This window comes from Oncorhynchus gorbuscha, linkage group LG06, assembly GCF_021184085.1.
Source record: "Oncorhynchus gorbuscha isolate QuinsamMale2020 ecotype Even-year linkage group LG06, OgorEven_v1.0, whole genome shotgun sequence".
Lineage (NCBI taxonomy): Eukaryota > Metazoa > Chordata > Actinopteri > Salmoniformes > Salmonidae > Oncorhynchus > Oncorhynchus gorbuscha.
The window spans coordinates 98,136,352-98,152,098 of NC_060178.1; positions in this window are offsets into that span (position 1 = coordinate 98,136,352).

Genomic DNA, 15,747 nt, shown 5'->3' on the forward strand with positions numbered 1-15,747 from the left:
AAGGACCTGGAGAAATTGAACGACTCTCAAATTCATAGACAGCTATGGATTCAAGGACGAACCATTCATGATATCAAATGTATAGTTTTAACTGTGTTTTGAGGCTATACAGTGATTGTTTACTTTTAAATTGTTTACAAGCATTGGAGTAAACAAGCTTGTGTATTGGGTTCTGATGGTGTACGACAGTTGAACTAAGCTCATGAAGCATTTCAAAATTATATTCTTCAAGAATCAATGTGTATAGTTAATTCATTTATAAGCTTAACTGGATTGTAGGAACTAATGATTCTAGCTTTAACACAATTGAGAAATTATTTATTGTTAGTTTGACAATTTGTGACATTTTGGCCTTAACATCTTGACTCCATAATGTTTCATCTGTAGGTAATACAAAGCAAAAGTTGGGGTCATATGAAGCTTTACCTCTTGCTCTGTAATATGAGTAGTATTTTGATTTCAATAACACATTCCCTACATAAATATTGAAAAACATAAACATGAGTGTTGTCACGGCCGGAAGAAGACCAAGGTGCAGCGTGGTGAGCGTACATTACTTTTTATTTCGGAATGACGCCAACAAAACAAGAAACAAACTGAACAACAGTGAAGGTTACAGGGCTAAGTGCCACAAACAAAGTTAACGAGGGAAGGAGGGAAAAGGGCTATCTAAGTATGGTTCCCAATCAGAGACAACCATAGAAAGCTGTCCCTTGAGAACCATACCCGGCCAAAACATAGAAACACAAAATCATAGAAAACAAAACATAGAATGCCCACCTCAAATCTCACCCTGACCAAACCAAATAGAGACATAAAAAGGCTCTCTAAGGTCAGGGCGTGACAAGTGTTGAATATATACGTATATAAAAGGCTAATATTTCAATATATTGTTGAACATAATATACTCTACGGCTATATCAAAGATCCAGAGTGGGATCTCTGCTACTTTTAGAGTTATGATCCAATATATATACATTACTAACAGAGTGAATGTGAAAATGGATTCAAAATGGTCGCCCTGGTGATTTTCAGGATGTGCAATGCTAGAACTACATTTACATTTAAGTCATTTAGCAGACGCTCTTATCCAGAGCAACTTACAAATTGGTGCGTTCACCTTATGACATCCAGTGGAGCAGCCACTTTACAATAGTGCATCTAAATCTTTTAAGGGGGGGGATAAGGATTACTTTATCCTATCCTAGGTATTCCTTAAAGAGGTGGGGTTTCAGGTGTCTCCGGAAGGTGGTGATTGACTCCGCTGTCCTGGCGTCGTGAGGGAGTTTGTTCCACCATTGGGGGGCCAGAGCAGCGAACAGTTTTGACTGGGCTGAGCGGGAACTGTACTTCCTCAGTGGTAGGGAGGCGAGCAGGCCAGAGGTGGATGAACGCAGTGCCCTTGTTTGGGTGTAGGGCCTGATCAGAGCCGGGAGGTACTGAGGTGCCGTTCCCCTCACAGCTCCGTAGGCAAGCACCATGGTCTTGTAGCGGATGCGAGCTTCAACTGGAAGCCAGTGGAGAGAGCGGAGGAGCGGGGTGACGTGAGAGAACTTGGGAAGGTTGAACACCAGACGGGCTGCGGCGTTCTGGATGAGTTGTAGGGGTTTAATGGCACAGGCAGGGAGCCCAGCCAACAGCGAGTTGCAGTAATCCAGACGGGAGATGACAAGTGCCTGGATTAGGACCTGCGCCGCTTCCTGTGTGAGGCAGGGTCGTACTCTGCGGATGTTGTAGAGCATGAACCTACAGGAACGGGCCACCGCCTTGATGTTAGTTGAGAACGACAGGGTGTTGTCCAGGATCACGCCAAGGTTTTTAGCGCTCTGGGAGGAGGACACAATGGAGTTGTCAACCGTGATGGCGAGATCATGGAACGGGCAGTCCTTCCCCGGGAGGAAGAGCAGCTCCGTCTTGCCGAGGTTCAGCTTGAGGTGGTGATCCGTCATCCACACTGATATGTCTGCCAGACATGCAGAGATGCGATTCGCCACCTGGTCATCAGAAGGGGGAAAGGAGAAGATTAATTGTGTGTCGTCTGCATAGCAATGATAGGAGAGACCATGTGAGGTTATGTCAGAGCCAAGTGACTTGGTGTATAGCGAGAATAGGAGAGGGCCTAGAACAGAGCCCTGGGGGACACCAGTGGTGAGAGCGCGTGGTGAGGAGACAGATTCTCGCCACGCCACCTGGTAGGAGCGACCTGTCAGGTAGGACGCAATCCAAGCGTGGGCCGCGCCGGACATGCCCAACTCGGAGAGGGTGGAGAGGAGGATCTGATGGTTCACAGTATCGAAGGCAGCCGATAGGTCTAGAAGGATGAGAGCAGAGGAGAGAGTGTTAGCTTTAGCAGTGCGGAGCGCCTCCGTGATACAGAGAAGAGCAGTCTCAGTTGAATGACTAGTCTTGAAACCTGACTGATTTGGATCAAGAAGGTCATTCAGAGAGAGATAGCGGGAGAGCTGGCCAAGGACGGCACGTTCAAGAGTTTTGGAGAGAAAAGAAAGAAGGGATACTGGTCTGTAGTTGTTGACATCGGAGGGATCGAGTGTAGGTTTTTTCAGAAGGGGTGCAACTCTCGCTCTCTTGAAGACGGAAGGGACGTAGCCAGCGGTCAGGGATGAGTTGATGAGCGAGGTGAGGTAAGGGAGAAGGTCTCCGGAAATGGTCTGGAGAAGAGAGGAGGGGATAGGGTCAAGCGGGCAGGTTGTTGGGCGGCCGGCCGTCACAAGACGCGAGATTTCATCTGGAGAGAGAGGGGAGAAAGAGGTCAGAGCACAGGGTAGGGCAGTGTGAGCAGAACCAGCGGTGTCGTTTGACTTAGCAAACGAGGATCGGATGTTGTCGACCTTCTTTTCAAAATGGTTGACGAAGTCATCTGCAGAGAGGGAGGAGGGGGGGGAGGAGGATTCAGGAGGGAGGAGAAGGTGGCAAAGAGCTTCCTAGGGTTAGAGGCAGATGCTTGGAATTTAGAGTGGTAGAAAGTGGCTTTAGCAGCAGAGACAGAGGAGGAAAATGTAGAGAGGAGGGAGTGAAAGGATGCCAGGTCCGCAGGGAGGCGAGTTTTCCTCCATTTCCGCTCGGCTGCCCGGAGCCCTGTTCTGTGAGCTCGCAATGAGTCATTGAGCCACGGAGTGGGAGGGGAGGACCGAGCCGGCCTGGAGGATAGGGGACATAGAGAGTCAAAGGATGCAGAAAGGGAGGAGAGGAGGGTTGAGGAGGCAGAATCAGGAGATAGGTTGGAGAAGGTTTGAGCAGAGGGAAGAGATGATAGGATGGAAGAGGAGAGAGTAGCGGGGGAGAGAGAGCGAAGGTTGGGACGGCGTGATACCATCCGAGTAGGGGCAGTGTGGGAAGTGTTGGAGGAGAGCGAGAGGGAAAAGGATACAAGGTGGTGGTCGGATACTTGGAGGGGAGTTGCAATGAGGTTAGTGGAAGAACAGCATCTAGTAAAGATGAGGTCGAGCGTATTGCCTGCCTTGTGAGTAGGGGGGGAAGGTGAGAGGGTGAGGTCAAAAGAGGAGAGGAGTGGAAAGAAGGAGGCAGAGAGGAATGAGTCAAAGGTAGACGTGGGGAGGTTAAAGTCGCCCAGAACTGTGAGAGGTGAGCCGTCCTCAGGAAAGGAGCTTATCAAGGCATCAAGCTCATTGATGAACTCTCCGAGGGAACCTGGAGGGCGATAAATGATAAGGATGTTAAGCTTGAAAGGGCTGGTAACTGTGACAGCATGGAATTCAAAGGAGGCGATAGACAGATGGGTAAGGGGAGAAAGAGAGAATGACCACTTGGGAGAGATGAGGATCCCGGTGCCACCGCCCCACTGACCAGAAGCTCTCGGGGTGTGCGAGAACATGTGGGCGGACGAAGAGAGAGCAGTAGGAGTAGCAGTGTTGTCTGTGGTGATCCATGTTTCCGTTAGTGCCAAGAAGTCGAGGGACTGGAGGGAGGCATAGGCTGAGATGAACTCTGCCTTGTTGACCGCAGATCGGCAGTTCCAGAGGCTACCGGAGACCTGGAACTCCACGTGGGTCGTGCGTGCTGGGACCACCAGATTAGGGTGGCCGCGGCCACGCGGTGTGGAGCGTTTGTATGGTCTGTGCAGAGAGGAGAGAACAGGGATAAACAGACACATAGTTGACAGGCTACAGAAGAGGCTACGCTAATGCAAAGGAGATTGGAATGACAAGTGGACTACACGTCTCGAATGTTCAGAAAGTTAAGCTACGTAGCAAGAATCTTATTGACTAAAATGATTAAAATGATACAGTACTGCTGAAGTAGGCTAGCTGGCAGTGGGTGCGTTGTTGACACTACACTAATCAAGTCGTTCCGTTGAGTGTAATAGTTTCTGCAGTGCTGCTATTCGGGGGCTAGCTGGCTAGCTAACCTAGAAAATCGCTCTAGACTACACCATTATCTTTGATACAAAGACGGCTATGTAGCTAGCTATGTAGCCAGCTACGATCAAACAAATCAAACCGTTGTACTGTAATGAAATGAAATGAAAATGTGATACTACCTGTGAATGCGACCGGGTTGTGAGTCTATTCGGTAGATGTTGGCTAGCTGTCGGCTAGCTGTTGGCTAGCTGTTGGCTAGCTAGCAGAGTCTCCTACGCTAAGGACGACAAATAGCTGGCTAGCTAACCTCGGTAAATTAAGATAATCACTCTAAGACTACACACTCTAAACCTAAACAACACAATTATCTTGGAACGAAGATACGAAGACAGCAAAGACAGCTATGTAGCTAGCTAACACTACACTAATCAAGTCGTTCAGTTGAGTGTAATAGTTTCTCCAGTGCAGCTAATCAGTGGACGTTAGCTAGCTGGCTAGTGAAGACTCTCTCTCCAGATGAAATCTCGCGTCTTGTGACGGCCGGCCGCCCAACAACCTGCCCGCTTGACCCTATCCCCTCCTCTCTTCTCCAGACCATTTCCGGAGACCTTCTCCCTTACCTCACCTCGCTCATCAACTCATCCCTGACCGCTGGCTACGTCCCTTCCATCTTCAAGAGAGCGAGAGTTGCACCCCTTCTGAAAAAACCTACACTCGATCCCTCCGATGTCAACAATTACAGACCAGTATCCCTTCTTTCTTTTCTCTCCAAAACTCTTGAACGTGCCGTCCTTGGCCAGCTCTCCCGCTATCTCTCTCTGAATGACCTTCTTGATCCAAATCAGTCAGGTTTCAAGACTAGTCATTCAACTGAGACTGCTCTCCTCTGTATCACGGAGGCGCTGCTAAAGCTAACTCTCTCTCCTCTGCTCTCATCCTTCTAGATCTATCGGCTGCCTTCGATACTGTGAACCATCAGATCCTCCTCTCCACCCTCTCCGAGTTGGGCATCTCCGGCGCGGCCCACGCTTGGATTGCGTCCTACCTGACAGGTCGCTCCTACCAGGTGGCGTGGCGAGAATCTGTCTCCTCACCACACGCTCTCACCACTGGTGTCCCCCAGGGCTCTGTTCTAGGCCCTCTCTTATTCTCGCTATACACCAAGTCACTTGGCTCTGTCATAACCTCACATGGTCTCTCCTATCATTGCTATGCAGACGACACACAATTAATCTTCTCCTTTCCCCCTTCTGATGACCAGGTGGCGAATCGCATCTCTGCATGTCTGGCAGACATATCAGTGTGGATGACGGATCACCACCTCAAGCTGAACCTCGGCAAGACGGAGCTGCTCTTCCTTCCGGGGAAGGACTGCCCGTTCCATGATCTCGCCATCACGGTTGACAACTCCATTGTGTCCTCCTCCCAGAGCGCTAAGAACCTTGGCGTGATCCTGGACAACACCCTATCGTTCTCAACCAACATCAAGGTGGTGGCCCGTTCCTGTAGGTTCATGCTCTACAACATCCGCAGAGTACGACCCTGCCTCACACAGGAAGCGGCGCAGGTCCTAATACAGGCACTTGTCATCTCCCGTCTGGATTACTGCAACTCGCTGTTGGCTGGGCTCCCTGCCTGTGCCATTAAACCCCTTCAACTCATCCAGAACGCCGCAGCCCGTCTGGTGTTCAACCTTCCCAAGTTCTCTCACGTCACCCCGCTCCTCCGTTCTCTCCACTGGCTTCCAGTTGAAGCTCGCATCCGCTACAAGACCATGGTGCTTGCCTACGGAGCTGTGAGGGGAACGGCACCTCAGTACCTCCAGGCTCTGATCAGGCCCTACACCCAAACAAGGGCACTGCGTTCATCCACCTCTGGCCTGCTCGCCTCCCTACCACTGAGGAAGTACAGCTCCCGCTCAGCCCAGTCAAAACTGTTCGCTGCTCTGGCCCCCCTGATACCACCAGGATCTCAGCCCTGATACCACCAGGATCTCAGCCCTGATACCACCAGGATCTCAGTCCCTGATACCACCAGGATCTCAGCCCTGATACCACCAGGATCTCAGCCCTGATACCACCAGGATCTCAGCCCTGATACCACCAGGATCTCAGCCCCTGATACCACCAGGATCTCAGCCCTGATACCACCAGGATCTCAGCCCCTGATACCACCAGGATCTCAGCCCCTGATACCACCAGGATCTCAGCCCTGATACCACCAGGATCTCAGCCCCTGATACCACCAGGATCTCAGCCCTGATACCACCAGGATCTCAGCCCTGATACCACCAGGATCTCAGCCCTGATACCACCAGGATCTCAGCCCTGATACCACCAGGATCTCAGCCCTGATACCACCAGGATCTCAGCCCTGATACCACCAGGATCTCAGCCCTAATACCACCAGGATCTCAGCCCCTGATACCACCAGGATCTCAGCCCTGATACCACCAGGATCTCAGCCCTGATACCACCAGGATCTCAGCCCCTGATACCACCAGGATCTCAGCCCCTGATACCACCAGGATCTCAGCCCTGATACCACCAGGATCTCAGCCCCTGATACCACCAGGATCTCAGCCCTGATACCACCAGGATCTCAGCCCTGATACCACCAGGATCTCAGCCCTGATACCACCAGGATCTCAGCCCTGATACCACCAGGATCTCAGCCCCTGATACCACCAGGATCTCTGCCCCTGATACCACCAGGATCTCAGCCCCTGATACCACCAGGATCTCAGCCCTGATACCACCAGGATCTCAGCCCCTGATACCACCAGGATCTCAGCCCTGATACCACCAGGATCTCAGCCCTGATACCACCAGGATCTCAGCCCCTGATACCACCAGGATCTCAGCCCCTGATACCACCAGGATCTCAGCCCCTGATACCACCAGGATCTCAGCCCCTGATACCACCAGGATCTCAGCCCTGATACCACCAGGATCTCAGCCCCTGATACCACCAGGATCTCAGCCCCTGATACCACCAGGATCTCAGCCCTGATACCACCAGGATCTCAGCCCCTGATACCACCAGGATCTCAGCCCTGATACCACCAGGATCTCAGCCCCTGATACCACCAGGATCTCAGCCCTGATACCACCAGGATCTCAGCCCTGATACCACCAGGATCTCAGCCCTGATACCACCAGGATCTCAGCCCTGATACCACCAGGATCTCAGCCCTGATACCACCAGGATCTCAGCCCTGATACCACCAGGATCTCAGCCCATGATACCACCAGGATCTCAGCCCTGATACCACCAGGATCTCAGCCCCTGATACCACCAGGATCTCAGCCCCTGATACCACCAGGATCTCAGCCCTGATACCACCAGGATCTCAGCCCCTGATACCACCAGGATCTCAGCCCTGATACCACCAGGATCTCAGCCCTGATACCACCAGGATCTCAGCCCTGATACCACCAGGATCTCAGCCCTGATACCACCAGGATCTCAGCCCTGATACCACCAGGATCTCAGCCCCTGATACCACCAGGATCTCTGCCCCTGATACCACCAGGATCTCAGCCCCTGATACCACCAGGATCTCAGCCCTGATACCACCAGGATCTCAGCCCCTGATACCACCAGGATCTCAGCCCTGATACCACCAGGATCTCAGCCCTGATACCACCAGGATCTCAGCCCCTGATACCACCAGGATCTCAGCCCCTGATACCACCAGGATCTCAGCCCCTGATACCACCAGGATCTCCGCCCCTGATACCACCAGGATCTCAGCCCTGATACCACCAGGATCTCAGCCCCTGATACCACCAGGATCTCAGCCCCTGATACCACCAGGATCTCAGCCCTGATACCACCAGGATCTCAGCCCCTGATACCACCAGGATCTCAGCCCCTGATACAACCAGGATCTCAGCCCATCATACCACCAGGATCTCAGCCCTGATACCACCAGGATCTCAGCCCCTGATACCACCAGGATCTCAGCCCCTGATACCACCAGGATCTCAGCCCTGATACCACCAGGATCTCTGTCTGCAGCCCCTGATACAACCAGGATCTCAGCCCATCATACCACCAGGATCTCTGTCTGTGGGTACTAGGGTCTCTGTCTGTGACAGGCCAGGTTATCTGTCTGTGGGGGGCTGGGGTCTCTGTCTGTGGAGGGCTGATACCACCAGGATCTCTGGCTGTGCCGGGCTGGGGTCTCTGTCTGTGGTGGGCCTTACATATTACACACATATTTCTAAAGTTGCTCCCTAAATGGCACCCTATCCCTATATAGTTTACTAATTTTAAGGGGATCATTAAAAAACATACACTATTTAGGGAATAGAGTATGCACCATTTCTGCATTCCTTGGCTAAACATATGGAGTGAACAGTATTGCTTCACTCTTGTCTTTAGGGTAAGTGGATGAATCCTTGAGCTTGGGTTGGGCAGGGCAGCAGATAGCCTAACGATGGGAACCTAGTGAGTGTTCCATCGACCTGAAGTAGGAGCGTAGTAGTAACTGATTGTAGAAGAGTTGGCAAAGACTCAACAGAGATCCAACCCCTAACTTTAAACTGAATGATGATATGTGTGATTGATGTGGCCCCTCCACTTGGCCCCCAAGAGGTCATCTGCTTCCCATGTGAAGGAGTTTTACATCAATTGTCTCTAAACAAAGCATCTAGCCTTGTTTTGTTAATCTGACAAAAGCTGCTTGACTTGTCATGTTTGTCATTTATTATCATGTCTTGTCCCTGTGCTCCCCATTCTATTCGTTTCCCTCTGCTGGTCTTATTTGGTTCTTTCCCTCTTTCTATCCCTCTCTCTCCCCCTCCCTCTCTCACTCTCTCGCTCTCTCTTCTCTCTATCGTTCCGTTCCTGCTCCCAGCTGTTCCTATTCCCCTAATCATCATTTAGTCTTCCCACACCTGTTCCCGATCCTTTCCCCTGATTAGAGTCCCTATTTATTCCTTTGTGTTCCGTTCCTGTCCCGTCGGTTCCTTGTTTAGTATTCACCGTGCTGTGATTGTGTTTCGCCCTGTCCTGTCGTGTTTTTTGCCTTCATCAGATGCTGCGTGTGAGCAGGTGTCTCTGTCAACTACGGCCTGCGCCTACCCGAAGCGACCTGCAGTCTGTGGCCGCTTCTCCTGTTATTCCCCTCTACAGACTAGAGGATGTCTGTTATTCCCTGTTTGGACTTGAATAAACTCTGTTTCTGTTAAGTCGCTTTTGGGTCCTCTTTCACCTGCATGACATGACTTCCAGCAGCATTTTAAAATGTGAAAAGGTGTATTGCATTTGTTGCTTAATGTATAACAGGGCCTTTGAATATCTTGACACACCAGTACACAGAATATACAGTGCTAAGTAAGTCGATTCATTCAGTTAATGCTGCTTTCTCCTCCATAAAGTTTCTATTTTTTTCTGGCAATTACTCACCTTCTCTGATTCCTATTCAGAGTTAGCTACCATCATATAATCTTGTTCAACATTGAAAACATCAAACCTCTAATCCTTTGTCAGTTCCCCAGGCTGCAGCTCTGGGCCACTTGGTTAGTTTTGTTCTGCTCCGGTGCTTGAAGAGCCTCTGTAGTGTTGTGTTACAATACATGTCTTGTTTCTGTTAGGGGCCAGGAAACCGAGTCAGAGGCTGCTTTCCCAAAACCTTTCCTGTGTGAATTGGCCACTTGTTTCAGGTTTCTGGTTGCATCCCCCCAGCCGCCAAACCAACCGGTCCCAAATAGTGACATTTTATGCAGGTGACCTTTAACCTTCACCACCGTGTCCAAAATGGTACTCCTGCTGTCTCTGTTTCAATACAAAACTCAAAGATGGACAGCAAACTCTGCTGAGTGGAGGTACTGTGTTTAGACTAGACAGTAAGTTGACAGTGAAAACACATGAAACTAATGACATGGTGCAGTGTTGTTCTGCTCCTGGTAAATCATTTATATCTGGTATGTACATTAAAGCTGCTTTGATATCAATTCTCCACACAGCAGTGAGGGCCATATGTGAAGCAAGGGCGCCATCTAGAGGTAAAACAGATGTGGTCTTGGAAAAGTAGAAATATGCCAGAGAGAGAGAGAGAGAGAGAGAGAGAGAGAGAGAGAGAGAGAGAGAGAGAGAGAGAGAGAGAGAGAGAGAGAGAGAGAGAGAGAGAGAGAGAGAGAGAGAGAGAATATCAACAATTAAAGACTACCAAAACACATTGGATTCTCCAATTACATTGAATGAACTACAGGACAAAATACAAACCCTCCAACCCAAAAATTCCAATTGGGTATACTTAAACTCTTTAACATCATCCTCAGCTCTGGTATCTTCTCCAATATTTGGAACCAAGGACTGATCACCCCAATTTGGGGACGAATTTGACCCCAATAACTATTGCGTCAACAGCAACTTTGGGAAAATCTTCTGCATTATCATTAACAGCAGACTCATACATTTACTCAGCGAAAACAATGTATTGAGCATATGTCAAATTGGCTTTTTACCAAATTACCGTACGACAGACAACGTATTCACCCTGCAGACCCTAAATGACAAACAAACAAAACAAAGGCAGTCTTCTCATGCTTTGTTGATTTCAAAAAATATTTTAAATCAATTTGGCATGAGGGTCTGCTATACAAATGAATGGAAAGTGGTGTTGGGGGAAAAACATAAAACGTAATCAAATTCATGTACACAAACAATAAGCGTGTGGTTAAAATTGGCAAAGAAAAGACACATTTCCTTCCACAGGGCCAGAAGGTGAGAAAGGGATGCAACTTAAACCCCATCCTCTTCAACACATATATCAACCAATGGGCGAGGGCATTAGAACAGGCAACCAGCCTCACCCTACAAGAATCTTAAGTCAATTGTCTACTATTTGCTGATGATCTGGTGCTTCTGTCCACCCCAGTCATAGACTGTTCTCTCTACTGCCGCATGGCAAGCTGTACCAGAGTGCCAAGTCTAGGAAAAAAAGGCTTCTCAAAAGTTTACCCCGAAGCCATAAGACTCCTGAACAGGTAACCAAATGGTTACCCGGACTAATTGCATTGTGTGCCACCCCAATCCCTCTTTTACGCTGCTGCTACTCTCTGTTTATCTTATATGCATAGTCACTTTAAAGATACCTACATGTACATACTACCTCAATCAGCCTGACTAACCGGTGTCTGTATATAGCCATGCTACTCTTTATTCAAATGTCTTAACTGTTGTTTTATTTCTTTACTTACCTACACACACACATACACATACCTTTTTTTCACAACATTGGTTAGAGCCTGTAAGTAAGCATTTCACTGTAAGGTCTACATCTTTTGTATTCAGCGCAAGTGACAAATACACTTTGATTTGATTTGATGTGATTTGAAAGGAGGCCCTACAGCAGCACCTATATCTTCTACACAGATTATGTTAGACCTGGACCCTAACATTAAATCTCAGTAAGACAAAAATAATGGTGATCCAAAAAAGGCCCAGTTGCCAGGACCACGAATACAAATTCCATCTAGACACCATTGTACTAGAGCACAAAAAAAAAGATACAGTCGGGAGAACAAGTATTTGATACACTGCCGATTTTGCAGGTTTTCCTACTTACAAAGCATGTAGAGGTCTGTAATTTTTATCATAGGTACACTTCAACTGTGAGAGACGAATCTAAAACAAAATCCAGAAAATCACATTGTATGATTTTTAAGTAATTCACTTGCATTTTATTGCATGACATAAGTATTTGATCACCCACCAACCAGTAAGAATTCCAGCTCTCACAGACCTGTTAGTTTTTCTTTAAGAAGCCCTCCTGTTCTCCACTCATTACCTGTATTAACTGCACCTGTTTGAACTCGTTACCTGTATAAAAGACACCTATCCACACACTCAATCAAACAGACTCCAACCTCTCTACAATGGCCAAGACCAGAGAGCTGTAAGGACATCAGGGATAAAATTGTAGACCTGCACAAGGCTGGGATGGGCTACAGGACAATATGCAAGCAGCTTGGTGAGAAGGCAACAACTGTTGGCGCAATTATTAGAAAATGTGAAGAAGTTCAAGATGACGGTCAATCACCCTCGGTCTGGGGCTCCATGCAAGATCTCACCTCGTGGGGCATCAATGATCATGAGGAAGGTGAGGGATCAGCACAGAACTTCACGGCAAGACCTGGTCAATGCGCTCCAGCAGGTGTATCTCATTGATCATCCCTAAAGCCAACACCTCATTCGGCCGCCTTTCGTTCCAGTACTCTGCTGCCTGTGACTGGAACGAATTGCAAAAATCGCTGAAGTTGGAGACTTTTATCTCCCTCACCAACTTCAAACATCAGCTAGCTGAGCAGCTAACCGATCGCTGCAGCTGTACATAATCTATTGGTAAATAGCACACCCATTTTCACCTACCTCATCCCCACAGTTTTTATTTATTTACTTTTCTGCTCTTTTGCACACCAATATCTCTACCTGTACATGATCATCTGATCATTTATCACTCCAGTGTTAATCTGCAATATTGTAATTATTCGCCTACCTCCTCATGCCTTTTGCACACATTGTATATAGACTCCCCTTTTTTTCTCTGTGTTATTGACTTGTTAATTGTTTACTCCATGTGTAAGTATGTGTTGTCTGATCACACTGCTATGCTTTATCTTGGCCAGGTCGCAGTTGCAAATGAGAACCTGTTCTCAACTAGCCTACCTGGTTAAATAAAGGTGAAATAAATAAAAAATTAAAAAATGACCTGAAGATAGCTGGGACCACAGTCTCAAAGAAAACCATTAGTAACACACTACGCCATCATGGATTAAAATCCTGCAGCGCACGCAAGGTCCCCCTGCTCAAGCCAGCACATGTCCAGGCCCGTCTGAAGTTTGCCAATGACCATCTGGATGATCCAGAGGAGGAATGGGAGAAGGTCATGTGGTCTGATGACACAAAAATAGAGCTTTTTGGTCTAAACTCCACTCGCCGTGTTTGGAGGAAGAAGAAGGGTGAGTACAACCTCAAGAACACCATCTCAACTGTGAAGCATGGAGGTGGAAACATCATTCTTTGGGGATGCTTTTCTGCAAAGGGGACAGGACGACTGCACCGTATTGAAGGGAGGATGGGCGGGCCATGTATCGCAAGATCTTGGCCAACAACCTCCTTCCCTCAGTAAGAGCATTGAAGATGGGTCGTGGCTGGGTCTTCCAGCATGACAACGACCCGAAACACACAGCCAGGGCAACTAAGGAGTGGCTCTGTAAGAAGCATCTCAAGGTCCTGGAGTGGCCTAGCCAGTCTCCAGACCTGAACCCAATAGAACATCTTTGGAGGGAGCTTAAAGTCTGTATTGCCCAGCTACAGCCCCGAAACCTGAAGGATCTGGAGAAGGTCTGTATGGAGGAGTGGGCCAGAATCCCTGCTGCAGTGTGTGCAAACCTGGTCAAGAACTACAGGAAACATATGATCTCTGTAATTGCAAACAAAGGTTTCTGTACCAAATATTAAGTTCTGCTTTTCTGATTTATCAAATACTTATGTCATGCAATAAAATGCAAATTAATTACTTAAAAATCATACAATGTGATTTTCTGGATTTTTGTTTTAGATTCCGTCTCTCAACAGTTGAATTGTACCTATGATAAAAATTACAGACCTCTACATGCTTTGCAAATAGGAAAACCTGCAAAATAGGCAGTGTATCAAATACTTGTTCTCCCCACTGTACATACCTCGGGATTAACATCAAAGCCACAGGTAACTTCCACAAAGCTGTGAAGTATCTGTGAGAAAAAGCAAAGGCCTTCTATGCCATCAACAGGAACATCAAATTTGACATACTAATTAGGATCTGGCAAGTAATATTTGAATCAGTTAAAGAAACCATTGCACTTTATGGTTGTGAGCTCTGGGGTCCGTTAACCAACCAAGAATTCACAAAATGGGACAAACAACCAAAACTATCTTCCGTTTATAAAGTAAAACATCAAATAAGGCATGCTGGACAGAATTAGGATGATAAATTCTACAACCACCTAAAAGGAAGCGATTCCCAAACATTCCATAACAAAGCCTTCGCCTACAGAGAAATGAACATGAAGAGCCACCTAAGCAAGCTGGTCCTGGTGCTCTGTTCACAAACACCAACAGACCCCAAAGAGCGCCAGGAGAGCAACACAATTGAACCCAACCAATTCATGAGGAAACAATAACTTAATTACTTGACACATTGGAAAGAATTTATAAAAGAAGAGAGCAAACTAGATGCTACAGTTGAAGTCGGAAGTTTACATACACTCAGGTTGGAGACAACTTGTTTTTCAACCACTCCACAAATGTTTCGTTAACTATAGTTTTGGCAAGTTCGTTAGGACATCTACTTTCTGCATGACACAAGTAATTTGTCCAACAATTGTTTACAGGCAAATTATTTCACTTATTTGATCATAATTCCAGTGGGTCAGAAGTTTACATACATTAAGTTGACTGTGCATTCAAACAGCTTGGAAAATTCCAGAAAATTATGGCATGGCTTTAGAAGCTTCTGATAGGCTAATTGACATAATTGAGTCAATTGGAGGTGTACCTGTGGATGAATTTCAAGACCAACTTCAAACTCAGTGCCTTTTTGCTTGACATCATGGGAAAAGCAAAAGAAATCAGCCAAGACCTAAAAAAGACACATTCTGTCTCCTAGAGATTAACGTGCTTTGGTGCAAAAAGTGCAAATCAATCCCATAACAACAGCAAAGGACCTTGTGAATATGCTGGAGGAAACTGTTACGAAAGTATCTATATCTGTAGCGCGGTGCGTAATTGGTGGCAGAGAAGTCAGGCGCAGGTAAGCAGAACTGGGTAATAACCGGAGATTTATTAAGCAAAACCAACTGCATCCAGAACAACAAGATAAATAGGCACAAAAATAACCCATCGCGTGCTCACGGGGAACGTGCACAAGCACTACAACAAACAATCCCACACAAAGACATGGGGGGAAGAGAGGGTTAAATACAAAACAAGTAAATGAGGGAATGGAAACCAGGTGTGTAGAAAACAGGACAAAACAAATGGAAAATTAAAGTGGATCAACGGATGGCTGTGTCACATCCTGACCATAGAGAGTCCTTATTTTCTATGGTGGAGTAGGTCAGGGCGTGACTGAGGGGTTAGTCTAGTTTATTATTTCTATGTGGGTGTTCTAGTTTTCATGTTTCTATGTTAGTGATTTGTATGATTCCCAATTAGAGGGAGCTGGTAGTCGTTGTCTCTAATTGGGGATCATATTTAAGTAGTGTTTGTTCCCACCTGTGTTTGTGGGATATTGTATTTTTTGAGTAGTTGTATGTCAGCACTCAATTGTCGTTTCGTTATTAGTTTATTGTTTTTGCTAAGTTTCACTAATAATTATGTGGAACTCAACATTCGCTGCACCTTGGTCTGT